The following is a 27,321-nucleotide window of genomic DNA, read 5'->3' as shown; positions in this document are numbered from 1 at the left end:
CTAACCTTTGTGCAATCACGTGCAATCCATACTGGGCCTAACACCGTCTGAGCCTGCCTCCTGAGACATATATTTTGAATGTGTACGCTATCCATACATGTTATCTGGGGATACGGTACCCTTTCTAACCTTTGTGCAATCACGTGCAATCCATACTGGGCCTAACACCGTCTGAGCCTGCCTCCTGAGACATATATTTTGAATGTGTACGCTATCCATACATGTTATCTGGGGATACGGTACCCTTTCTAACCTTTGTGCAATCACGTGCAATCCATACTGTGCCTGACACCGTCTGAGCCTGCCTCCTGAGACATATATTTTGAATGTGTACGCTATCCATACATGTTATCCGGGGATACGGTACCCTTTCTAACCTTTGTGCAATCACGTGCAATCCATACTGGGCCTGACACCGTCTGAGCCTGCCTCCTGATGTATAGACATATATTTTGAATGTGTACGCTATCCATACATGTTATCCGGGGAAACGGTACCCTTTCTAACCTTTGTGCAATCACGTGCAATCCATACTGGGCCTAACACCGTCTGAGCCTGCCTCCTGAGACATATATTTTGAATGTGTACGCTATCCATACATGTTATCCGGGGTACGGTACCCTTTATAACCTTTGTGCAATCACGTGCAATCCATACTGGGCCTGACACCGTCTGAGCCTGCCTCCTGATGTATAGACATATATTTTGAATGTGTACGCTATCCATACATGTTATCTGGGGATACGGTACCCTTTCTAACCTTTGTGCAATCACGTGCAATCCATACTGGGCCTAACACCGTCTGAGCCTGCCTCCTGAGACATATATTTTGAATGTGTACGCTATCCATACATGTTATCCAGGGATACGGTACCCTTTCTAACCTTTGTGCAATCACGTGCAATCCATACTGGGCCTGACACCGTCTGAGCCTGCCTCCTGATGTATAGACATATATTTTGAATGTGTACGCTATCCATACATGTTATCCGTGGAAACGGTACCCTTTCTAACCTTTGTGCAATCACGTGCAATCCATACTGGGCCTAACACCGTCTGAGCCTGCCTCCTGAGACATATATTTTGAATGTGTACGCTATCCATACATGTTATCCGGGGATACGGTACCCTTTCTAACCTTTGTGCAATCACGTGCAATCCATACTGGGCCTGACACCGTCTGAGCCTGCCTCCTGATGTATAGACATATATTTTGAATGTGTACGCTATCCATACATGTTATCTGGGGATACGGTACCCTTTCTAACCTTTGTGCAATCACGTGCAATCCATACTGGGCCTAATACCGTCTGAGCCTGCCTCCTGAGACATATATTTTGAATGTGTACGCTATCCATACATGTTATCCGGGGATACGGTACCCTTTCTAACCTTTGTGCAATCACGTGCAATCCATACTGGGCCTAACACCGTCTGAGCCTGCCTCCTGAGACATATATTTTGAATGTGTACGCTATCCATACATGTTATCCAGGGATACGGTACCCTTTCTAACCTTTGTGCAATCACGTGCAATCCATACTGTGCCTGACACCGTCTGAGCCTGCCTCCTGATGTATAGACATATATTTTGAATGTGTACGCTATCCATACATGTTAACCGCGGATACGGTACCCTTTCTAACCTTTGTGCAATCACGTGCAATCCATACTGGGCCTGACACCGTCTGAGCCTGCCTCCTGATGTATAGACATATATTTTGAATGTGTACGCTATCCATACATGTTATCTGGGGATACGGTACCCTTTCTCACCTTTGTGCAATCACGTGTAAGCCATACTGGGCGTGAGAACGGCTGGCGAGCTGTTAAGCAAGCTACAGCACCTGTGGTTTGCACACGTAAGTTTTTCATTTTTTCAGGAATGACGGTTAGGCCTAATTCCGGAACTGCGGTTGACCTGCACTTACTGGGAAATCATTGTTCGTGGGTAATAATTGTAATCAGTGATCCCCATCACTAACGTTGTTCAGCGGGTTATCTGCACCTGTAAGCGACAAACGTTGGCCTTTTCAGTGTAGCGCACATGCAGCCACGGACATGTAAGGGCATGACACACCAGTTATTGGCCAATCTCATGTGCCAGAGCCTCACGTGTCCCTCTAGTAAGCCGGACTCGGACCGCGGGGCATGACGGAGTCTCGTTCGTTAACGGAATTAAGCTTGCAATGTGTGCATCTGTTCTGTAGCTGGCATGGTTGAGGTTTCCCAGGTGGAGTCGAATTTAACCGTAGGCTCCACTCCTGGTGGTGCCCTTCTGGACATTCCTTTAAGGTTCAGCTTTGCAACCATACTGCCCACGTAAAACAAACACTTTGCCTTCATGAATGCTGTTTGGAGGGTCATGACTCGTGGGAATAACGCCGCCCAATCAGTTAACCTGCTAGAGAGATCCTTCGTTGCTCCCAAGCATGACATCACACTCCCTAGGAAGAAGGTAATGCCACTGTGGCGACCGTACTCCTGGGGGCGACACAAGTGCACTGATGCCCAGCCACTGCTCGATGAATCTGCTGGTACATTGACCCAGACCACTACATTCCCCTCGCATGCTACCCGGCCTGAATCTGACCCTGATGAAACTCAGGTTACCCTTCCCATATACAGTTCCATCTTACACGGTGACAAAGAGGAAGCTGCAGATGAAAGTGCAGGTTCGGCCCACCCGACATCAGACACACCACCGTACTATCAGGGGCCCTGTGCCAGTGCCGTCGCCAACGAGTGGGCCCCCCCTGCTTGCCCAGGATCACAGCACTTGCAAAGTTGAAATACTGTGCAGTGAGATGGAAGATGGGGACGACGAGGAGTCCAGACAAGTACAGGGATTCCCTAGTGAGGAGACTTATTTGATTGTTTTCAATGTTGGGACAGCAATTTTTGGGGAGCACTATACTCTGGAGAATGATAGATGGGGCCCACCATACACTGGAACATTCCAAAGGTGGACATCAGACACTGGAGCAGCATTTACAGGGCCCATTATACACTAGAGCATTAGAAATGGGGCCCATTATGTTTGGAGCATTATTTGGGCCCATAAGACAGTGGAGCTTCATCCATGGGGAACAACATATACTGTAGCATTATGTGGAGCTCATCATATACTGTTTCAAACATTATATGGGACCAATGATTCTGTATGGAGAAATAGATGGGCCTCGTCATGAGATGTAAAAAGTGAGGTATTTTTCATTGTACTATACCGCTATTTCTCTGCCGTATCGGAGCATGATGAGTTGTGGTATGTGTTAAAGGGGCGCTCTTTCGCTCAGGGCACATGAAAACCTGGAGCCAGCCCTCCCCCCCCACAAATTTAGCCAAATAACCCCCATTTTTCAGTGCGTAACTTGTATTATGAAGTTAATTAAGGTTGACAAGCTTAAGTAAGAAGAATTGATGCTTTTGGCATTCAAATGGGCACTGTAGGTGTGTTTCCTGTCCTCCTCTCACTGCCGACTTTTATTCCCCATTGACTTACATTGGGTTTCGTGTTTCGGGACGACCCCTACTTTTCCCTATAATCGGACGATCTTGCTCGACCCGACTTTTGGAAAAGTCGGGTTTCACGAAACGAAACTCGACCCTAAAAAACCAAAAGTCGCTCAACTCTAGTAATAATGCTTTGGATTCCCTTTAACTATGTAGTAATGTGCATAACTGCACCTCAAAAAGGATACACATCATGTCCAGTACCTGAACCTACACATTTTCTGAAATGCGATATATATGTGTATATAAATATATACCATATATATTTATTTAATTTTATTTTTTTTTTAATATAGCTCAAAATATAATTTAACTGATTTAATTCTGTACCAAGCTCATCCAAAAAGCTGTTTTTAACCAGAAAAAATATCTCAGTAAAAGAATGGGAAAATCTGCGTGTGGGCTTTAGTGAAGGAAATATCTGCCAGGTTGGATGAGTCAGCAGGCAGGCACCATTTACATGTGGGAACAACATTACATGCCCCTGGAACACTGCAGAAGTGACATTTATGTTATGTATTACTAACACTGGTTTTGTATGTTCATTATTACATTATGTGGTTATTTTCCTGCCGTAGCCTTTGTAGGGCTGGGTTCACATTGAGATATGAGGCTATGTATGCCCACATGCCAGGAAATATAAAAATTTTGAAGTTTATACTGTACAATATCCAAAAAAAGGCATACTAAAGAAAAAAGATATACAAAGATATACCAGCAGAACAATCTCCTTTAAATCCATTGGGTCTGTAGGACCCTAGAACATTTAAGGGATCATCAGGGGTCTGATATTATGAACCCCACAAATGACATCCTCTAACTCTACATCACTCCCACTGCAGTTATTGGAGGCCAGTTGCTAAGTTCAACCACAGATCGCTGCTGATAGCTGGGATGAACTGCAGAAACATTACTATTTTTAACCTTTCTAACAAAAGAAGATTGTACAGACCCCTCTAGAGTGATTTTCAAAGTGATTGATGAAGAAAATGTGAAGTTGGGTGACTTTCACATACAGTGGGAAAAAAGTATTTAGTCAAACACCAAGTTCTCCAACTTAAAAAGATGAGGTAGACCACAACTATGAGAGTTAAAATGAGAAAACAAATCCAGAAAATTACCTTGTCTGATTTGGCAAGATTTATTTTGCAAATGATGGTGGAAAATAAGTATTTGGTCACCTAAAAACATGCAAGATTTCTGGATCTCACAGACCTGTAACTTCTTTAAGAGGATCCTCTGTCCTCCACTCATTACCAGTAGTAATGGCACCTGTTTGAGGTTGTGGACAGGTGTCTTTTATACTGATAACAAGTTCAAACAGTCACACTCCAAACTCCACTATGGTGAAGACCAAAGAGCTGTCAAAGGACTCCAGAAACAAAATTTTAGCCCTGCACCAGGCTGGGAAGACTGAACCTGCAATAGGCAATCAGTTTGGTGTGATGAAATCAAATGTGGGAGCAATAATAAGAAAATGGAAGACATACAAGACCACTGATAATCTCCCTCAATCTGGGGCTCCACGCAAGATCTCACCCCGTGAGGTCCAAATGATCACAAGAACGATGAACAAAAATCCAAGAACCACATGGGGGAAACATAGTGAATGACCTGCATAGAGCTGGGACCACAGTAACAAAGGAAACCATCAGTAACATACTACGCCGCCAGGAACTCAGATCCTGCAGTGCCAGACATGTCCCCCTGCTTAAGCCAATACATGTCCGAAGTTTCATGTCTGAAGTTTGCTAGAGAGCATTTGAATTATCTAGAAGAGTATTGGGAGAATGTTATATGGTCTGATGAAACCAAAGTTGAACTATTTGGAAAAAACAAAACTCGTCGCGTTTGGAGGAGACAGAATGCTGAGTTGCATCCAAGGAACACCATACCTACTGTGAAGCATGGGGGTAGGTGGCAACATCATGCTTTGGGGCTGTTTCTCTGCAAATGGGCCACGACGACTGATCCATGTACATGAAAGAATGAATAGGGCCATGCATCGTGAGATTTTGAGTGCAAACCTCCTTCCATCAGCAAGGGCATTGAAGATGAAACATGGATGGGTTTTTCAGCATGATAATGATCCCAAGCACACCACCAGGGCAACAAAGGAGTGGCTTCGTATGAAGCATATGAAGGTCCTGGAGTGGCCTAGCCAGTCTCCAGATCTCATCCCCATAGAAAACCTTTGGAGGGATTTGAAAGTCCGTATTGCGCAGTGACAGGCCCAAAACATCACTGCTCTAGAGGAGATCTGCATGGAGGAATGGGTCAACATACCACCAACAGTGTGTGCCAACCTTGTGAAGACTTACAGAAAACGTTTCACCTCTGTCATTGCCAACAAAGGATATATAACAAAATATCAAGATTAACTTTTGTTAATGACCAAATACTTATTTTCCACCATAATTTCCAAAATAAATCTTGCCAAATCAGACAAGGTGATTTTCTGGATTTGTTTTCTTATTTTGACTCTCATAGTTGTGGTCTACCTATGATGTTAATTACAGGCCTCTCTCATCTTTTTAAGTGGGAGAGCTTGCACATTTGGTGGCTGACTAAATACTTTTTTCCCCACTGTACACATGTGTGTATATATTGAAAATGAATAATGTATTAGAAATCGGAGTTAACCTAATTCTTTACACATTGCTATTGAACATATTCATATTAGTATTGTAAGAAAGAGCAATTCCTTTGGGAAGAAATATGTCATGTACTTCTACATACGTAGATTTTGCAGGGCCCCCACAAAATATCAGTAGCAAGATCTTATAATAGCCACTAGGTTTCTGCGTTTGCCAGAAAAACTAACAAAGGATCCAGACCAGAGACCAATAAAGCTGCACTTAATGAGGACTTGGACTGGTTCCCAGTGCCGGATGCGATTTCTGGAAAAGAACATTCCAGAGTGCGGATGCAAATCCAGCAGCTGCCAAACATACATTGGTAAAGATAGGTATTGGCTGCAGAGCTGGGATGATGTCAAACCAGGTGGGCAGATCAGAACAACGCTCTGCAGTTGGGAGGAAATTAAAAGAAAAACAACAAAAATTATTGTTGGTGATCAAATCTCATCTTGCAAAACAATTTAATGGTTGCAAAAAAAAAAATTGTATAGGAACCCAGAAATAACTGAATATAGGCCATAACTATTATGTATGGTAAAACCTCTTTAAAGAGAAGTACTTTTTATTACACCTATTTCATGTCCTTTTTAATGCTTTCCTGCCACAGCCAGTTTTTACCTTCCTGACCAGGCCAGATTTTTCAAATCTGAAGTGTCACTTTTTACAGTAATGACATTTGAGGACATCTTCATATTCTAGTGATTTTGAAATAGTTTTTTTCAGGTTTTTCAGGACACATTGTCCTTTATGTTATTGGTGAATTTACATTGTTTTGCTTTGCATTTATTTATGAAAATATCTGGAAATTTGCTAAAAATAACTTTTTGCAATTTTCATACTTTAAATTTTTAAGCCTTGATAATAATATCAAATAAAATAGTAAATAAATAACATTTACTGAATGTCTGCTTTCCATCAGCAGCTTTTAAATGTGATTTTATTCTATTACCATGTTAGAAGGCATAAAAGTTTAACAACAATTTTTCATTTTTTTCAAGAAAGATTATAAAGCCTATTTTAAATATTACACTTGTCAATGTATTAAAAAATTGATGTCACGAATGGTTTTAACCTATCAGGTGTTTCATAGCAATTAATTAGCAAAGTGGAATTGTTGGAATATGTTTGGTGCAACAACTCCATTCCTGTCTATGATTGTTTAGTTGCTAGATTTGTATGCGGTTTATAAAGATACAAAAAAAAACTCCCAGAGGCTCACACAGGGAGAGCATGTGACTGTATTTCCTGTTTTCCTGTGTCTGTGTATGAGAGAAGCAGCCTGCTGCAGATGCTGCACACATAGAGACACACAAATGATTTATTCCTGATCTATTAAACTTATCATATATTGTTCCTGATTGTTCCTGAATAAAGAACCTCTGTCGTCACACGCTTGGAGAGTATCCTGAATAATCCACTGGCAACAGGAAAGAAAAATTACATTTGCTTTTACTTAAATGTTGCTTTAGTCCACATTTTTCATTTTTATAAGGTGAAGAAGGAGAAAATTAACCCTACAATGCATTAACACATTTTCTCCCGAACACAGCAAAATCCCATATGTAGTGGCAATCTGCTGTAAAAAAGGTGAAGAGTGTGACAACAACATCCACGATAGCAAAAAGTATCTTTTTCTTTATTAATACATCACATCATACTAGGATGAATGGTATACTTGCAACCACTACCTACATATCAATTTATTTGTGGTGAGGTGCTTCTCTGCACTTACTATTTTTTGGAATCTGCTGTCTATGCAAAAGGTAGGGCTTCGAAGGGAAAGGGCACTATTTGATTTTCTGAAATAGATTGTGGATGCCATATCACATTTGCAGAGCCTCTGAGGTGCCAAAGTAGCAGAAACCCCCCCATTATGGAAACTATACACTTCAGTAAATTCATCTAGGTTGTGGTGAACATTTTGAACCCCACAGGTGTTTTACAGAATTTTATAGGATTGGGTCATGAAAATTAAAATTTATATTTTACCCATTTAAATGTTGACTTAGCCATAATTTTTTATTTTCTCAAGAAACAAATGACAATTATTTGACTTCTGGAGTGCAGCTCTGGCTGTAATCATTTATTGTGTCATTTGCAGAACCAATGGATGTGCCAGAACAGCAGGAAGCCCCCTAAAGTGATCCCATAATGGAAGTTACACCCCTCTGAGAATTCATCTACACGTCATGTAAGTATTTTCACATGTGTTTTCGCCAGAAAAAAGCAGGCAGTGGACAATGCAGAGTGAAAATTGCAAACATGCAATTTTAGTGCCCAATTTTAGTGACCAATAACTTGTGCCCAGCTTGTTCTTCTGGAGACACGCACCCCTTAATTTGTTGACTGGGTTTTAACCTGCTGTAGCAATGCTATAGATGTGAACACTAGCTGTGGTTTTAGCATACTGCATAAATCAGAAAGAGGGAGTCATTTGGCTTTTATAGTGTGGATTTTGTGGGATGTACCCTTTTTTAACAAGACAAACTGAATGAAGGCTTGCTTTTAAAGCTAGGTTCATATTTGCATTTACTATATAGCGGCAATGGGGAGCTCATTATACTATATGGAGGACTATGGGGACTGCAGTATACTATATGCTATATGGAGGGCTATGGGGAATGCAGTATAATATATGGAGTACTATGGGAGCGGATTATACTACATGGAAGGTTATGTGGAGGCTATTAAATTATTTGGAGGTCTATGTGGGAGCCTTTATACTGTATTTAAGCAACTATACAGTGTGAAGGTTTGTGTGGTGTCCATCATACTGTGTGAGGGCCATTATACAATGTGGAGAGGTGTGGGGCCATTATACTGAATGTAGGACCATTATACTGCATGGAGGGCTGTGTGAGGGTCATAGTCAAGGGATCATACTGTGTTGGATTAACCATATTTTTTGGGGGCAGGTGAGGGATAGGGTACAGTGGGGTCATCATACTGTGCGTGTGGAGGGTACTGTAGAGGAATTCACTGTTGGGGTATCGTATAGTGTTTGTGGGGCATTTTGTGGCTGACATAATAGTTTATGAGTGCAAGGAAAGGGGAAGTCTGGCAGCAGAGTTAAATGAATTCTACTGCAGATTTGAGGCAAGCTCTACACACAGTGGCTATTCATCTCTAAGCTCCTCAGTATGTTCATATAAAGATCATTCATTGTGCAACACCCAAGTAGTGATCTCCGAGGCAGAGGTGATACGCATCCTGAAGGGACTTAAGGTCAAAAAGGCACCTGGCCCTGATGGTGTATCTCCAATGTGTCTGAAAGTATGTGCTACCCAACTTGCCCCTATACTGACAAATATATACAATGTGTCACTGAAAGAGTGCGTTGTACCTCAGTGTTGGAAAAATTCCACAATTATCCCAGTCCCCAAGAAAGTGGGATCCTCTGAGTTGAACGACTATAGACCAGTAGCACTCACATCTGTAGCTATGAAAGTCTTCGAAAGAATTATGATGTCCCACCTGATAAAATTCACGCAGAAGCTATGGGACCCGCTTCAGTTTGCCTATAAGGAGAATCGTTCGGCAAACGACACTGTCAATCTGGCACTGAAGTACATTTTGGATCATACAGATGAACTGCACTCATATGTCCGGATTCTTTTCATGGACTTTAGCTCAGCGTTCAATACCATTGATCCGAATTTACTTCATAAGAAAATGGTAGCTCTTGGAGTCCCTCTTAACTTATGCTTGTGGATTTATAACTTCCTGACAGCCAGGATACAGAGTGTAAAAGTTGGACCATTCACTTCGGACACCTTGGTCACAAACATCGGGGCACCTCAGGGGTGTGTTTTGTCCCCGTTACTGTTTTCTCTCTATACGAATGATTGCATCTCTTCAGCAGACTCAGTAAAAATCTTGAAATTTGCCGATGATATGACACTGATTGGTCTCATCAGGGGAAATGCTGAAGACTTGTATCGGAGTGAGGTGGAAAGAATATGTGACTGGTGTAAAGCCAATAATCTTGTACTCAACACTAAAAAAACTGCTGAGATGGTTGTGGATTTTAGGAAAGATCAACATGAGATACTTCCAATCTACATCCATGACGAAGTGGTTCTTAGGGTCACAGAGACCAAATTCCTTGGTGTTATCATCTCTCATGATCTTAAATGGGGGAAAAACGTGGATGCTGTTATAAGAAAAGCACAACAGAGGATGTTCTTCCTGCGTCAGCTGAAAAGATATGGTTTGTCTAAGAATCTGCTGATCTTATTCTTTAATGCTGTCATCAGATCTGTGATTTGTTCCTCTCTGATAGTCTGGTATGGGGGAGCCACTGCGCATGACAAACTCCGCTTACAAAGGACTTTCAGTACAGCAGAGAGAATTATAGGTTCCCCCCTGCCTAAAATCCAGGATCTTTATGATAAGAGTATTTGATCCCACGCATTGAAAATTTCATCCGATCCCTCTCACCCGGGACACTCCTCATTCCAACTACTCCCTTCAGGACGTCGCTTCAGAGTCCCCAAATGCAGCACCAACCGCCATATGAACAGCTTCTATCCACTCTCTGTTCAACAATTAAATCGTCATGTGTAGACTATATACTGTATCTGTCTTTTTAGATGTTACTTGTTGTATCTGTTGTTATATATTATGTTGCCTCTTTGCCACAAAGAATTCCTTGTATATATGCAATATGTACTTGGCGATAATAAATTTGATTTGATTTGATTGATTTGAATCTAGGGCTCAAGTAGGAGGAAAATTAGAGGGCACACAGTAGGTGCAGCTGCTCCGCATTGGTGTATCAGCAGGATAAGGAATTTGTGCAGGCTGGGGATAGATGTGTGTGAGACGGTGTGAGAAATCAGATGTGTCTTTGTTGTAATCTCTGCAGATGAGTCCTGACTGGAAGAAGTTGCCATGTCAGTCTGGGCCACATGGAAAAGATGGGAAATGTGAATGACTCCACCGGAAAGAATGCCAGCTGTAACTCACCATCAATAACTGTACTGTAATCTCTTACATGTTCTACAGAACTGATATTGATCACTGTATGGTCACCATATGGCAGTAATATCAGTGGTGGTCTTTATATAGAAATTTTTTTTAGTTTAGTTTAGTAACAGTGCAGTCATCTGCTGAGGTTCTCTTACATCCATTATTAGTGTGCGTCACCATAATTGTAATCAATGTTACCTGGTTAGGGGCCCACTCAGAAGTTTTGCCCCCCAACCTGAACCAAACCCCTAATTACACCTCCAGTATGTACCTATTATAATCTATGGTGCTCAGCACATGTCCATGTTTTTTCCAGCAGTGCAGATGACAATAGCCCAGACAAGTCTATAGGTTGAAAACATTTAACAATGCAAAGTAAAGGAGAAATTTTCTAATGTATTTATTTATATTGAGACCTCTGCTATTAGAAGTGTAAAAAAATATAACATAGCGATAATGGGAGATTTCAGCTATCCAGACATTTGTTGGGAATCTCTCTCAAGCAAAAGTAACAGGTCCAGCAAATTCTCATCCTCGCTTGCTGACAACTTTATCTGCCAAAAGGTAGAGAAAACAAGAGGATATGATCCTTATAAACAGGGAGGAAATGAGTGGGACCCTAGGAGGCAGTGATCATGCCATCATAGAATTTTGGATAACTAGACGAGGAAGACCAGTGAAGACTCAGACTTCAAAGTTGGATTTCAGAAATGCAAATTTTAAGGGGTCTCAGAAAGAGGATAGGAAGGATCCAATAGCTGGATGTCCTTGAGGATAAAAATGTCCATGAAGGATGGGAAATTTTGAAAAATGAGATTCTCAAAGCACAATCATTACCAATCCCTAAAAGTGGGAAGAATAGGAATCATTTAAGGAAACAAGGATGGATGAACACAGAACCTAAACACATGCTAAAAAGGAAGAAAGAAATGTTTATCAAATGGAATGGGGGAGGCATATCTAAAGAAGAATATAATGCTGTCTACTGAACCTGCAGGGCACGAATCAGATTATCCAGTAATGCATTAAGGCTTGCAAGAGATGTCAAAAGCAATAAGAAAGGATTTGGGGGATATGTCAAAAGTAAAAGAAAAGTCAAAGATGCTATAGGATTTTTACATGATTAAATGGTGAAGTGGTCAAAATGATGTTAAGAAGACTGAACTTTTAAATTCACATTTTGCATCTTTGTTCTCTCAGAAAGTAAATGTAACATCAACTGATCTTCACTGTAGTATTGACAGACTAGAAGAATCTATAAGCAGAAAGATAGTGAGGAAATACTTAGCTAACATTAATTAATTCAAGTCTCCAGGTCCAGATGAAATACATCCTAGGCTACTGAAGAAAATAGCAGAGGAAATTATTGAACCATTCTCCATAATCTTTGAAAATTCTTAGAGAACAGGAGAAGTCCAAGAACATTGGAGAAGGGCAAATGTTGTCCCTAGCTTCAAATAGGGGAAAAAGGTAACACTAGGCCTGAGAGCCTGACTTCTATACCAAGAAAGATCTTTTTCACAAATTATTAAATAACATGCAAGTACAGTTGTGTGAAAAGTGTTTGTCTCTTCCTGATTTCATATTATTTTGCATGTTTGTCAATGTTTCAGATCACCAAACACATTTAAATATTAGACAAAGATAATGCAAGTAAACACAAAATGCAATGAAGTTATTTATTATTAAGGGAAAAAGAAGTCCAAACCTATAGGGCCCTATGTGAAAAAGTTATTCCCCCTTTAAAACATAGATTAACTGTGGTTTATCACATCTTTGGGAAGCTGAGTTCAAATTCCCTAGCCACACCGAAACATGATTACTGCAACACCTGTTCTCAATCAAGAAATCACTTAAATAGGACCTGCCTGACAAAGTGAAGTAGGCCAAAAGATACTCAAAAGCTAGACATCATGCTGCGATCCAAAGAAATTCTTGCAAACCCTGTCTTATGAGGAAAGGTTGCAGGATTTGGGAATGTTTAGCTTGCAGAAGAGAAGACTGAGAGGAGACTTAATAGCTGTCTACAAATATCTCAAGGGCTGTCACATTGTACAAGGATCATCTTTATTCTCATTTGCACAAGGAAAGACTAGAAGCAATGGGATGAAACTGAATGGGAGGAGACACAGATTAGAAAAAAACTTTTTGACAGAGTGATCAATGAGTGGAACAGGCTGCCACGAGCGGTGGTGAGTTCTCCTTCAATAGAAGTCTTCAAACAGAGGCTGGACAGACATCTGTCTGGGATGATTTCGCGAATCCTGCTTTGAGCAGGGGGTTGAACCAGATGGCCCAGGGGGTTCCTTTCAACTCTATGATTCTATGATTCTATGAAATTAGAAATAAAGTAATTGAGATCTAATTGAGATCTATAAGTCTGGAAAAGGTTATAAAGGTATTTCTCAAGCTTTGGGACTCCAGCAAACCACAATGAGAGCCATTACCCGCAAAAGGTGAAAACATGGGACAGTGGTGAGCCTTCACAGGAGTGGCCAGCTGACCAAAATTACCCCAAGAGCGCAGCGATAACTCATCTAAAAGGTCACAAAAGACCACCATAACAACATCCAAATAAGTGCAGGCTGGGGATGTTTTGTTGCTTCAGGACATGGAAGACGTGCTGTGATAAATGGAACCATGAATTCTGCAGTCTACCAAAAAAAACCTGCAGGAGAATGTCCGGCCATCTGTTCATGACCTCAAGTTGACATGCACTTGGGTTATGCAGCAGGACAGTGTTCCAAAAACACATCAGTAAGTCCACTTCTGAATGGCTTAAGAAAAGAAAAAATTAAGATTTTGGAGTTGGCTAGTCAAAGTCCTGAACTTAATCCAATTGAGATGCTTTGGCAAGATCTTAAAAAGGCAATTCATGCTTGGAAACCTCCAATGTGTCTGAATTACAACAATTCTGCAAAGATAAGTGGCCCAAAATTGCTCCAAAGCGCTATGAAAGACTCATTGCCAGTTATTGCAAACACTTGATTACAGTTGTTGCTGCTAATGGTGGCCAACCAGTTATTAGGTTTAGGGGGCAATCAGTTTTTCACACAGGGCCCTGTAGGATTGGCTTTCTTTTTCCCTTAATAATACAGACCTTCACTTAAAAACTGCATTTTGTCTTTACTTGTTTTATATTTCTCTAATATTTTCATTTGTTTTGTGATCTGAAACATTTAAGTGTGACAAACATGCAAAAGAATAGGAAATCAGGAAGGAGACAAATACTTTTTAATACAATGCTACCTGGATGAGAATGAAGTGATTAACCAGAGCCAGCATGGGTTTTTAGCTAATAAGTCATGTCACACTAACTTAATTTCTTTCTATGACAGAATCACAGACTGGGTGGATCAGTGAAATGCAGTAGATATAGAATATCTTGACTTCAGCAAAGCATTTGACAAAGTATCTCATACTATCATCATTGAAAAAATGGCCAAGTATGGAATGGACAAGGCAACTGTTAGGTGGATTCTTAACTGGCATAGTGATCGGACCCAAAGAGTGGTCATAAATGGCTGCACATCCAGTTGGAAGAATGTCTCAATTGGGGTACCACAGGGCTCTGTCCTGGGCCCTGTGTTGTTCAACATCTTTATCAATGATTTAGGTGAAGGAATTGAGGGTAAACTGATTAAATTTTGCTGATGACACAAAGCTAGGAGGGATAGCTAATACTAGAGAAGAGAGAGGATTCAAAAAGACCTAAACAAACTGGAACTGTTGGTAGCAATAAACAAACTTATTTTTAACAGACAGAAATGGAAAATCTGGGCAAGAAAAGTGAAAAAAAGCATATGCAGAATGGGAGGAATAGGGCTAAGCAAAAGCACATGTGAAAAAGACTTGGGTATACTAATAGATCAAAGACTGGACATGAGTTAACAGTGTGATGCAGCAGCAAAAATGGCAAATACAATTCTGGGTTGTATTAACAGAAGCATACCATCTAGATCACGTGAAGTAATTAGCACTGTCTACTCCTCTTTGGTCAGACCTCATATGGAATACTGTGTCCAGTTCTGGGTGCCAAATTTAAAAAAAGAAATCAACAAACTAGAGGAAGTTCAGAGTAGAGCGACCAGAATGGAGACTGGTCTGCAAGCAATGTCCTATCCTATGAGGAACTGTTACTGGATTTGGGAATGTTTAGCTTGCAAAAGAGAAGACTGAGAGGAGACTTTATAGCTGTCTACAAATATCTCAAGTGCTGTCACACTATAGAGGGATCAGCTTTATTCTCATTTGCACAAAGAAAGACTAGACGCTATATAATGAAACTGAATGGGAGGAGACCTGGATTAGCTATGAGAAAAACATTTTGACAGTGAGGGTGATCAATGAGTGGAACAGGCTGCCACGAGAGGAGGTGATAAGTTCTCCTTCAATGGAAGTCTTCAAACAGAGGCTGAACAGTCATATGTCTGGGATGATTTAATTAATCCTGTGTTGAGCAGAGGATTGGACAAGATGACCCTTCCAACTCTAAAATTCTATGATTCTGTAAGATGCCCAAGCAAGGTAGTCATGAGTGAGCTTCTGCTCCCACCATCTCTGGGACCTTACATACCAGTTGTTTCATTGCCCTGATGTACTGTTGTGTGTGGAGTGCATCACACTTACTTCAAGGCCGCAGGCCTCCATTAACTCCAGGCTTCCCTCTTCTGGAACTTTGGCAATAATAACTCCAGGGGACACGGATTCCATAAAAACAATCAAACTTTTACTTGATAAATCGCAGTCTTAACAAATAGGCATAATGGGTTGTGATCTTTTCACACAGGTACTGGACACAACTTCAGCTCTGATTCCCAGTATGAGTAGAGCATCCCTCTTGCTATCTTCTCTAGCACTAGGAATTCGCCCCATGTAGTCTGAGTCCTTCTTTCCCCCGTAGCTTCACAGGCTGAGTGCGCCCAAGGCCCCCAACATCCATCTCAAGGTTTCCCCAGGCCATTAGACAGAATCACATGGAAGGGTATTTTGGCAATCCATTGGCCCGAGTATTAGGCCCATGTTGTCACTAACAGCCCAATGATGGAGAATGCTGCTGACATTTCACACTACTGTCCCTCAACTGACTGTCACTTCTTCCTGATCCTCGAAAACTACCCAGAGATTCCCAAAGTGCCCACTCACTATGGCCTGTCCTCGTACTTAGTTAACTATCACACTGTCTCTATGCTAGCTGTGTTAATGGGTAAACTTCACCTCTCACCTACACATTCTAGAGAGCGACATCTTGTGACCATTAGTTAATACTGCAGCCCACAGGAAAATCAGGAACAAAACATTATTCACATTTTATACCACAGCAGCATTGATGTCTTCAGGGGAACATAGCAGCTGGTCTATCTCCTTACAGTTGTATGCAGGGAGCTTTCCTGAAGCTATGTGACCAGTAATACAAAATTATAGTACAGCTCCAGGGGAGTTCCTGTCAACTTTTTTTTGTGACATGCTTTAGCTAGCGATGATGCAATGACGTCACTGCGCTGGCATGTACGTGCCGGCCACAAGAAGTGGAGCTTCCGGAGATCGTACGGAATGGTTTCTTTTTCAATAAAATGAATTAAATGGGGATAGTAGAGACCAAACGATAATGAATTGAGCGTAAGGGAGAGCAATTTATAATGCATTAAGGCTGGGGGATTGGATAGAAGAAATTATGATATAATGAATTGAGGGTAGGATGTGGGAGAAAGGACATAACATAATGAATTAGGGGAGGAGGGAATGTAATTATAATGAATTGGGGGGCATGTAATTATAACAAATCAGAGAAGCGATATGTGCACAGTAGTGGGCATTGAGGATACAGAAAAGTCACCGGTAATAAATTGGGTGAAAGAGTACAGTGGCCAATTAATTTATATACTTATTGGGTGGATTAAAAGTGGCTAATTATAATTAATGGGGGGCATATTGATGAATTGTCAATTTACATTTGTAATGGTGGGTTGCAAAACAGTTAATTATTTATTAATGTGGGTGCATATCTGTATTCAGCAGCACAGGGGGATTTCTTATTCAGGAAACACATATGTTCATATATGTGACTTTTTATATTTTCAGTGGCGCAGTGATTAGTGCAGCAAACTGCAAAGTGTGAGTCTCGGTGTTAGAACATCCACATGAAGGTTTAACAAGATGAAGAAAAAGGCTGTTTTCAGAGACGTCAAATGTAAGTTACTGGATGAAAATATTTATTCTGCATAGGGATACTTTAAGGCTACGTAGCGATTTTCAAGTGATTTTTTCCTGAGCAGAAACGCATGCCCTTGCCAGGGAAATCGCATGCGCTTTTTGACACACGTTTTTGACGCGATTGTCAAGCATTTTGACATGCGTTTTCCCATGCGCTTTTGCTCATATAATTGATGGTATGCGGAATCGCGGGTGATTCCGCAAAATTAATGAACATGCTGCGTTTTTTACCGCTAAGCTATGCCGCAGCGGTAAGGCCGGTTTCACATTTGCGCTTTATAGCGCTGCGACGGCCTGCGCACGGCCGCCGCTAAGCCCCACCCCCTGCCGGCTCCCTGCCCGCCCCATCCGGTCATCGCCGCCTACTAGCGCAAATGCATGGAACGCTTATTTTAAGCATTTCTGCGGCAGAATCACACGTTAAAAAAACGCCACGGAAACGCTTAAAAATCGCTACGTGGGCACACAGTCTAAAGGGGAATGTTTACACGGATCAACAGGCCACACTATACGACCACCATTCTGTAAACCATTACTAATACAGTCGTTTACTGTGATCTGTCCGTTTAGACTATTAAAGGTGTGGTCCGAAACTAAATTTTATTTTCATCCTAAACTCATCTATTTAATGTCATAATCTAATCTTTTTTTCTAATATACTTTAATTAAAAATTCCATATCCTTCCCTAACTACACTTTTTCTACTGATTCCTATGCTGATGATGCTTCATTTTAGAATCCCAAAGTATGTTGGGATACTCAACCAAAAAGTGATCAGGGGGCATAGGCTGTGGTCACTGCTGTAGCATCTTCCCCCTTTCTGAAACGAATTGCCGGCTCTGCAAGTGTCTGCACTGGTCTCTGCTCTCTCATTTTATACTTACAATGTGTACTGTTGTGAACACTTTTGACCTGGCTTCTGAGTTTGGGCTCCCTCTGCTGGTTGCTGCTGGTAATGGAGCTGGTCTGGCTGACAGAAGTCAATCACCTGAGGAGGATGATTGGAGGTCAGGTGTTACAGACTGGAGAGATTTAAGTCAGCAACCTTCCCTCAGTTGTTGCCGGTGATTTGGTTTTCTTCCTGAGCATTTTGGAAGTCTGCTTGCCTCCTGTTCTGTCCTGCATATTTCAGATAAGCTATTTGTCTGCTTGAATCTTTTGCATTTGATCCATTTTTTGCTTTTCTCTGATTTCTGCTTTGATGGTGCGAGTTCAGCCTTGTTCCCTGCTGGGACCTGTGCTGGACTCTGTTCCATATGCCACAGCTCATGTCAGTCTTTTCAGTATTTCTAATCCCCTGTTATATCAGTATCTTTTGTTTTGCATCCAGTTCATATTTAGTGGGGGAGAGGTCGTGTGGCCTCAGTATTTTTGCATATCAGACATGTTGGATTTTTTCTTAAAGGGGTTGTCCGGGCTTTTCACATAATCTCAGTACATATCTGGGCTGCAGAATTATGACAATAAGTAATTTACTTTCTGTCACTAGTTTGCACGGTTTTCTAGATATTCTGAACAGAACGTCCAAGGGGGTGTGTGTTATGGCATTGAAATGAGAACTAGTCATAACCTCCTACTCTACTCCAAACATGCCCTCTATAGCAACAACCCCACCCTCCATACCTACAGGCCCTCCCCGTCCACATGAAGCAGCCCTCATCACACAGTAACAAATCCTCCCCCTCCAGCAGCCTCACTGCAGGTTTACAAGGGACCGTTCCTGTCAGACTAATCTGATAAGCTTTTATGAAGAGGTAAGTTCCGAACAGGTCCAAGGGAATGCAGTGGACGTGGTGTACATGGGACTTTTCAAAAGCTTTTGATACGGTGCCACACAAAAGGTTGATACATAAAATGAGAACAATGGGGATAGGGGAAAATATGTGTAGGTGGGTTAAGAGCTGGCACAGGGATAGGAAACAAAGGGTGGTTATTAATGGAGCACACTCGGACTGGGTTAGCACTGGGGTACCACAGGGGTCAGTTTTGGGCCCGCTTCTTTTTAACATATTTATTAATGACCTTGTAGGGGGCATAGAGAGTAGAATTTCAATATTTGCAGATGACACTAATCTCTGCAGGGTAATCAATACAGAGGAGGACAATTTTATATTACAGGAGGATTTATGTAAACTAGAAGCTTGGGCTGATAAATGGCAAATGAGCTTTAATGGGGATAAATGTAAGGTCATGCACTTGGGTAGAACGAACAAGATATATAATTATGTGCTTAATTGTAAAACACTGGGCAAAACTGTCACTGAAAAAGACCTGGGTGTATGGGTGGACGACAAACTCACATTTAGTGGCCAGTGTCAGGCAGCTGCTGCAAAGGCAAATAAAATAATGGGATGCATTAAAAGAGGCATAGATGCTCATGAGGAGAACATAATTATACCTCTATATAAGTCACTAGTGCGACCACACTTAGAATACTGTGTACAGTTCTGGCTGGTCTCCGGTGTATAAGAAAGACATAGCTGAACTGGAGCGGGTGCAGAGAAGAGCGACCAAGGTTATTAGGGAACTGGGGGGTCTTCAATACCAAGACAGGTTATTACACTTGGGGTTATTTAGTTTGGAGAATCGAAGGCTTAGGGGTGATCTTATTACAATGTATAAATATATGTGGGGACAGTACAAAGACCTTTCTAATGATCTTTTTACTCTTAGACCTGTGTCGGGGACAAGGGGGCATCCTCTAACGTCTGGAGGAAAGAAGGTTTAAGCATACTCACAGAAGCGGATTCTTTACTGTAAGAGCAGTGAGACTATGGAACTCTCTGCCATATGATGTTGTAATGAGTGATTCCCTACTAAAATTTAAGAGGGGACTGGATGCCTTTCTTGAAAAGTATAATTTTATAGGGTATATACACTAGTTTACTTAATATTGCGTTGATCCAGGGAGCTAGTCTGATTGCCGTATGTGTTATGATTGAGTCACCGTAGGAGGCAAAAACAGAAATGCTAGCTAAGTCCAGAAAACCAGAGAAGTTGGCAGCTATCGGATTGCAGACCACCGAACCTATCAACACAAATAGCAGTAGCCGTGGGGGGTTCCTACGATGCCCTAGACCCCTCAATCACAGCCGGAGAAATAGCTAGGCCTAAAGAAAGAAAGGGGAAAACTAAACTGCCCCAGAGCAGACCCCAAAGCAATAGGCAGCCCCCAACATATAATGACAGTGAAGCAAGATGAAAACACTAACACAGGCAGAAAGATAGACTGAGCAAAGACGGGGCCCAATCTAGCTAGATAGAAAAGGACAGGAAGGCTGCTGTCTGCAATCCGTGAAAAACCCTATGAAAATAAGAGCCAACAGACTGACAGTGAAAAAGGTCCTGAAGACGCTAGGCTTCAAAAAAGCTATGTCAGTACTCAGGAATATTCTGAAGACAGAGCTACAGGCAAAAGGAGATTCAGCTCACCCCAGCAGGGAATGGCAGAATCCAGAAAAGCAAGGAAAACAAAAACAAAACACTAATGCAAACAGGCAAAGCAGAAAAACTTAGCTTAGAGGAGCAGGAATCAGACTGGTGTCCTAGAAGTCCACAGAGAAATCACCCGCAGGGCAGAAGGGCGTCGGCAGCCTTATATCCAGTCCGTGACTCCACTCAGCCAGTCATCCTCATCAGGTTCAGGTGCCTGATAATCAGGCTCATTACCTTCCTTCACCAGAATAGGGAGTTCACCAGACCTCAGTGACGAAAGGGAAAATGAACTCACAACACGTATGTGGAGTCGGGAAGGAATTTTTTTCCCCAATGTGAAGCTTACTGTTTGCCACATGGGGTTTTTTTGCCTTCCTCTGGATCAACATGTTAGTACAGGTTAGGATAGGATATGGGTTGAACTAGATGGACTTAAAGTCTCCCTTCAACCTTAATAACTATGTTACTATGTTACCTAATCATAACAGTGTACTGACAGTACACTCTGTTACCAGTTCGTCCCTTCGGATCATAGCCAGTGAGAGAGTGCACTGCCACTGTGCACTGAGATGAACAGTGCACAGTGACAAGACTCTACTGAGCATCCTTTGGAAATAACAACTGATGCATGCTCAATCTCTGTCTCTTATTTTGTATTTACAGATGTGCATCAGAGCACCTGGGTGTTAATCATGTGACCTATCACATGATCTTTCAAAGGTAATCATGTGATATGTCATGTGATAGATCAGGTGTTGGGGGAATGCAATCTAAACTGCTGGAGCTCTACCTAGTCTTAACCCACCTCTAACTCTGGCAGATGCGATCTTCAGCAACATGTAAAATTATGCCAGGCATTTATTCTGTCGATTCACATGAACTGAATTGCAAATTGTTGAAATTTGCCAGGATCTGTGTACCTCATGAAATATGACAGAAAGTCGATTCACATTGAATCAATTAGCTCATCTCAATAAATAAACACTAGATCGGTGGTATTCTAATCCAATAGCTCCAATTAAACTCCTCCTTTCTTGTGACTGGGCTCCCACTGCTTTAACATTAAAGATGGGGTATTTTTGTTACTGGAATATCCCTTTAAGTAAATATTCAACTGAAATACATTTTTAATAATATACAACCCAGCAAGAAAATGTACAACAATGTGACCTTATTTTTTTTAGCTCAAAATAACGAGTAGTATAACTACATAGGTAATTAAAAATTCTCTATCAGAAAACATCAGATGGCCAAAAGCAAACAGAGGCTTTTTACTGAACCAATGCATGGAGTGCATCTTATTTTCCTACTTTAAATTAAAAATGCATGTTCTTCTCCCCTGTTGTGTATATCTTAAAATCTATTTAAGAAAGCTGTGTGCAAAGCCACAAAATGAAACCCGTCAAGCCATCTCATGTTGTAGGCTTTCAGTGACCTATGTCCATATGTGTACTGTTCATGGAAGGCACAGATGGAAAATTTGGAAATTATTTTCATATGTTAGAAAGATTAGAATATGTATCGTAAAACCAAGCCAGACAAAAAGCAGTGCTGTAATTACCTTTTTAAGATGTGGCTATGTGACAAGGACATCTAAAAGAGCCATCACCCGTCTGGCCATCTTCCATAAATTCCTGTACAATCAGAAAAATTAGTAAACTTTTTTCTAGTGTCCTAAAAAAATGTTTTTTTTTGTACTTTATATTATTGTGCATGACATTAGTTAAAAGATTATTCCCATCTTTAGAAGTTGTCATCTACCTGTGGAAGGAAGAGTGCCGTGACTTCCATTGAGAACTTGGCTCTAAAGAGTGGTGCTCAGACTGCATGAGAAAGCCAGGCACTGTACTCATCTATCTCCTATAGTCTCATGGATAGTGAATGGATCATTGATGCACATGTCCAGCCACCAACCCATTCAGATGGGGCTCTGCATAGTCCTGTTTTTAGGATTAGTAAAGGTCTCAGCAGTTGGAGCCTTAACTTAAGGTTTTTTCGTATGTTGAGCTGACATTCGAATCCCCCTATAAAAAAGGATTCAGGCGTATGTACCAATGGGGATATTAATAATAATAATAACTTTTATTTCTATAGCGCTGACATATTCCGCAGCACTTTACATTTCAGAGGGGACTTGTACAGACGATAGACATTACAGCATAACAATAATCACATAGATCATAACAGATACCAAGAGGAATGAGGGCCCTGCTCGCAAGCTTACAGTCTATGAGGAAGAAGGGGAGACACAAAAGGTGGGTGGTAACAATTGCCCTGATTGTTTGGACCAGCCATAATGTTAAGTGTGTAACAGTACAGACACAGAGGGCTAATAGATGCACAAAGCATGTGGGAACATGATACGGGGAACCTGGCTATGGTAAAACTTTTGACTGTGCCACTCAGTGATAGTTAGGTTAATGTGTTCAGGCGGTAGGCCAGTCTGAATAAATGAGTTTTCAGGGCACGCTGTTGTGAGTTCATTTTCCCCTTCACCGTCAATGTCTGATGAACTCCCTCTTCTGGTGAAGGAAGGTAGTGAGGCTGATTACCTAACACCTGATCTGGTAGATGATGACTGGGTAACAGGAACTTCTGACTGGATATAAGGCAGCCGACGCCCTTCTGAGTCGCTGGTGATTTCTCTGCTGGATTCTTGGAGACCAGTCTGACTCCTGCTTCCCAAAGATAAGTTTTTGCTCTGCTATTGAACTTATTAGTTTTTGTTTTGTTTACCTTGTTTTTTTTAGTTCAGCCATCCCCGGTCGGGGGTGTGCTGAGTTCCATTTTTGTCTCTGATCAGTTTGTCTCTTTGCTCTGTCTTCAGAATTTACCTGAGTGCTGATATAGCCATTTTTGACGGTTGGGACATTTTTTGGTAGGGTTTTTTTACGGATTGCAGACAGCAGCTTTTCTATCCTGTCCTTTTTAGTTAGCTTGGGCCCCATCGTTTGCTCAACCTATCTTTCTATCTGTGTTAGTGTTTTCATCTTGCTTCACCGTCATTATATGTTGGGGGCTGCCTATTGCTTTGGGGTCTGCTCTGGGGCAGTTTAGATTCCCCTTTCTTTCTTTAGGCCTATTTAGTTCTCCGGCTGTGATCGAGGGGTCTAGGGCATCGTAGGAACCCCCCACGGCTACTGTTAGTTGTTGTGGATAGGATCAGGGGTCTGCAATCCGATAACTACCAACCTCTTCGGTTTTCTGGACTTAGCTTGTATTTTTGTTTTTTCCTCCTTCGGTGACTCATTCATAACAGCACGCTTAAAATTGTAGGGATTGGGGACTAATCGTATTGACCTGGGAAGTGCATTCCAAAGAATTGGCACAGCACGTGTATAGTCTTGGAGACGGCAGCGGAAGGTTCTGATTATCGAGGATGCTAACCTCAGGTCATCAGCAGAACGGAAGGCACGGGTAGGGTGGTAGACTGAAACAAGGGAGGAGATGTAGGGTGGTGCTGAGCCATGGAGTGCTTTGTGGGTGAGGGCAATAAGTTTGTACTGGATTCTGGAGTGGATGGGTAGCCAGTGTAAGGACTGGTACATGGTAGAGGCATCGGTGTAACGATTGGCGAGGAATATGATCCTGGCTGCAGCATTCAAGACAGATTGGAGGGGGGAAAGTCTGGTAAGAGGGAGACCGATTAGAAGAGAGTTACAATAGTCCAGATGAGAATGAATAAGAGAAACAGTAAGAGTTTTTGCAGAGTCAAAGGTAAGAAAAGGTCAAATTCTAGAAATGTTTTTGAGATGCAGATAACAAGAGCGAGCCAGTGATTGGATGTGGGGGGTGAATGAAAGCTCGGAGTCAAGTATGACCCAAAGACAGCGGGCATGTTGCTGGGGAGTAATAGTGGAACCACACACGGAAATGGCAGTGTCGGGTATAGGTGCATTAGTAGAGGGAGGAAACACAAGGAGTTCAGTCTTTGACAGGTTCAGTTTCAGATATAATGAAGACATGATGTTAGACACAGTGTTTAAACAATCGCTGGTGTTTTCTAGAAAGGCTGGCGTGATGTCAGGAGAAGAAGCATGTAATTGGGTGTCATCAGCATAGAGATGGTACTGGAAACCAAATCTACTGATTGTTTGACCAATAGGGGCAGTATACAAAGAGAAGAGGAGGGGGCCTAGGACTGATCCTTGAGGAACCCCAATAGTAAGGGGAAGATGAGAGGAGGAGCCAGCAAAAGATACAGTAAAGGAGCGGTCAGAGAGATAGGAGGAGAACCAGGAGAGAACGGTGTCCTTGAGGCCAATGGAACAGAGCATAGTGAGGAGGAGCTGATGATCCACAGTGTCGAATGCTGCAGAGAGATCCAAGAGAATTAGCATGGAGTAATGACCATTTGATTTAGCTGTTAGTAGATCATTAGAGACTTTAGTGAGGGCAGTTTCAGTAGAGTGTAGAGAGCGGAAACCGGATTGGAGAGGGTCGAGAAGAGAGTTATCAGAGAGATAGCGGATCATATATATATAACTATATATGGCAGCCTTGAAATTGTTCCAGAAAAGGAATTATTTATCCTGGAAAATTATTGCAATTACACGTTTTGTTAGAAAATGGAAAACTGGACATAATTTCAAATAAAACCCCAAAAATGGACGGGACAAAATTGTTAGCACCCTCAACTCAATATTTGGTTGCACACCGTTTGAAATAAAACTGCAATAAATTGTTTCCTATAAACATCAACAAACTTCTTACACCTCTCAACTCGAATTTTGGACCACTCTTCTATTGCAAACTGCTCCAAGTCCCTCATTTTTGAAGAGTTCTGTGCAGACACAATAGACAGTGTATGCTCTCGTCTGCTGGCCTAAGACCACATGGACCAGGGCTCATCCTACTGAATGTTTGCACTCCTTTCCCGTGGGTAGAATACTATTCAGACAACACATGGTGAGGGTAAAACAGTGTGCCAATAATTTATTGAACCACCAAACAAGGCAATAAGATATACTGTAGAACAGGCCCAGCAATATACCCAACATGGTGCAAAATTACAGATTCTCACCCTTTCACTGACTTGCTGGGATTAGAGAAGCTGCAACTTTGGGGCTTTTAGGGCCAACTACCCCCCACAAGTGGCACCATGATTTTGGCAGGCACCCACAAAGAGGAGGTAACGACAAGCTTAGGAAGCTGACAATGCATTGAGGCACATGGCCAGATGACTGGAGGGTCTCAACCTGGCTTTTCCGACCATCTCCATGGGGCCAGGTGACCGGAGGGTCCCAACCTATCTTCCCCAATCGTATCAATGGTGCCAGGTGACCGGAGAGTCCCAACCTGGCTTTCCCAAACATATCCATGAGTACCGTGATGGTCAATGGAACAGATCTACATTCCTCCAGTTAGGGCCGAGTTCCCTTAAGCTGGCAACCTGTAGAATGTCAAATCTGTGTTTCCGTTGATGGTGCCTTGACTGGTATACTGTCGAGTCTGTTCTGATGGAGCTATAGTGTCCTAGCTGGTGTTTTGCAGAATGCATATCTGGAAACAGAGGCAGATGTCCATTTAATAGTTCACAGCTCTTATACAGGCATTTTTCCACAGGATTGGGGAAAGAAGGCAGGAGGTTAACTCTCATTTTTTGAGCATCCAATCAATCTGCATAGTTTGTCATTCACTGTTTGTAGGTCAACAAACTGCATGACCTAGTACAAAGGGTAATTAACATATTAGCAAACATCGATGGTTCAATGACCCAAAGACAGCAGACAATAACCTATAGGAGCTGATATAAGAGGTAAAGAACAGTTATTCAACAATTCATAAACATTAGTGATGAGCAAGTACTGTATACTCATTACTTGGGTTTCCCCGAGCATGTTGCACACCGTGGAGAAAGGAACATCAAGATCTTTGGAGATGGACCTGTAACCTTGTTCTCAGACAGATCTCTTGTCCTCTTTCTGTTCTCCATGCTTGGTGTGGCACACACAGACACACAATGCAAAGATTGTTTCATCTTCTCCCCTTTTTATCTGGTTTCAAATGTGATTTTCATATTGCCCACACCTGTTACTTGCCCCAGGTGGCTGTGAATGAGCATCACATGGTTGAAACAAAGTTGTTTATCTATAATTTTGGAACGGTGCAATTTGGTCTGGCCAATTTTGGGGGACTTTGTGTGATATTATGTCCAATTTGCTATATTTTCTCATTTTTTGTGTTGTATCAATACACACAAAGGGCCAAAATTAAAAGTTTGGGCCAACCATGATATTTATTTATCATGTCAACAATTGAGGAAGTTTTTCACTATCAAATATAACAAGTTTTTCATATGGAAACAAACTTAAAGGGGTTGTCCCATGATCAAAGTACATTTTATTTAACCCCTTTACTCCCAAGGGTGGTTTGCATGTTAATGCCCGGGCCAATTTTTACAATTCTGACCACTGTCCCTTTATGAGGTAATAACTCTGGAACACTTCCATGGATCCTGGTGATTATGACATTGTTTTCTCGTGACATATTATACTTCATGTTATTGGTAAAATTTCATTCATATAGCTTGCGTTTATTTGTGAAAAAA

Source organism: Dendrobates tinctorius, unplaced genomic scaffold, assembly GCF_039654945.1.
Source record: "Dendrobates tinctorius isolate UK_male_01 unplaced genomic scaffold, ASM3965494v1 ptg000203l, whole genome shotgun sequence".
Classification (NCBI taxonomy): domain Eukaryota; kingdom Metazoa; phylum Chordata; class Amphibia; order Anura; family Dendrobatidae; genus Dendrobates; species Dendrobates tinctorius.
The sequence above is the reverse complement of the archived record's forward strand: the minus strand, read 5'-3'. Positions refer to the sequence as shown.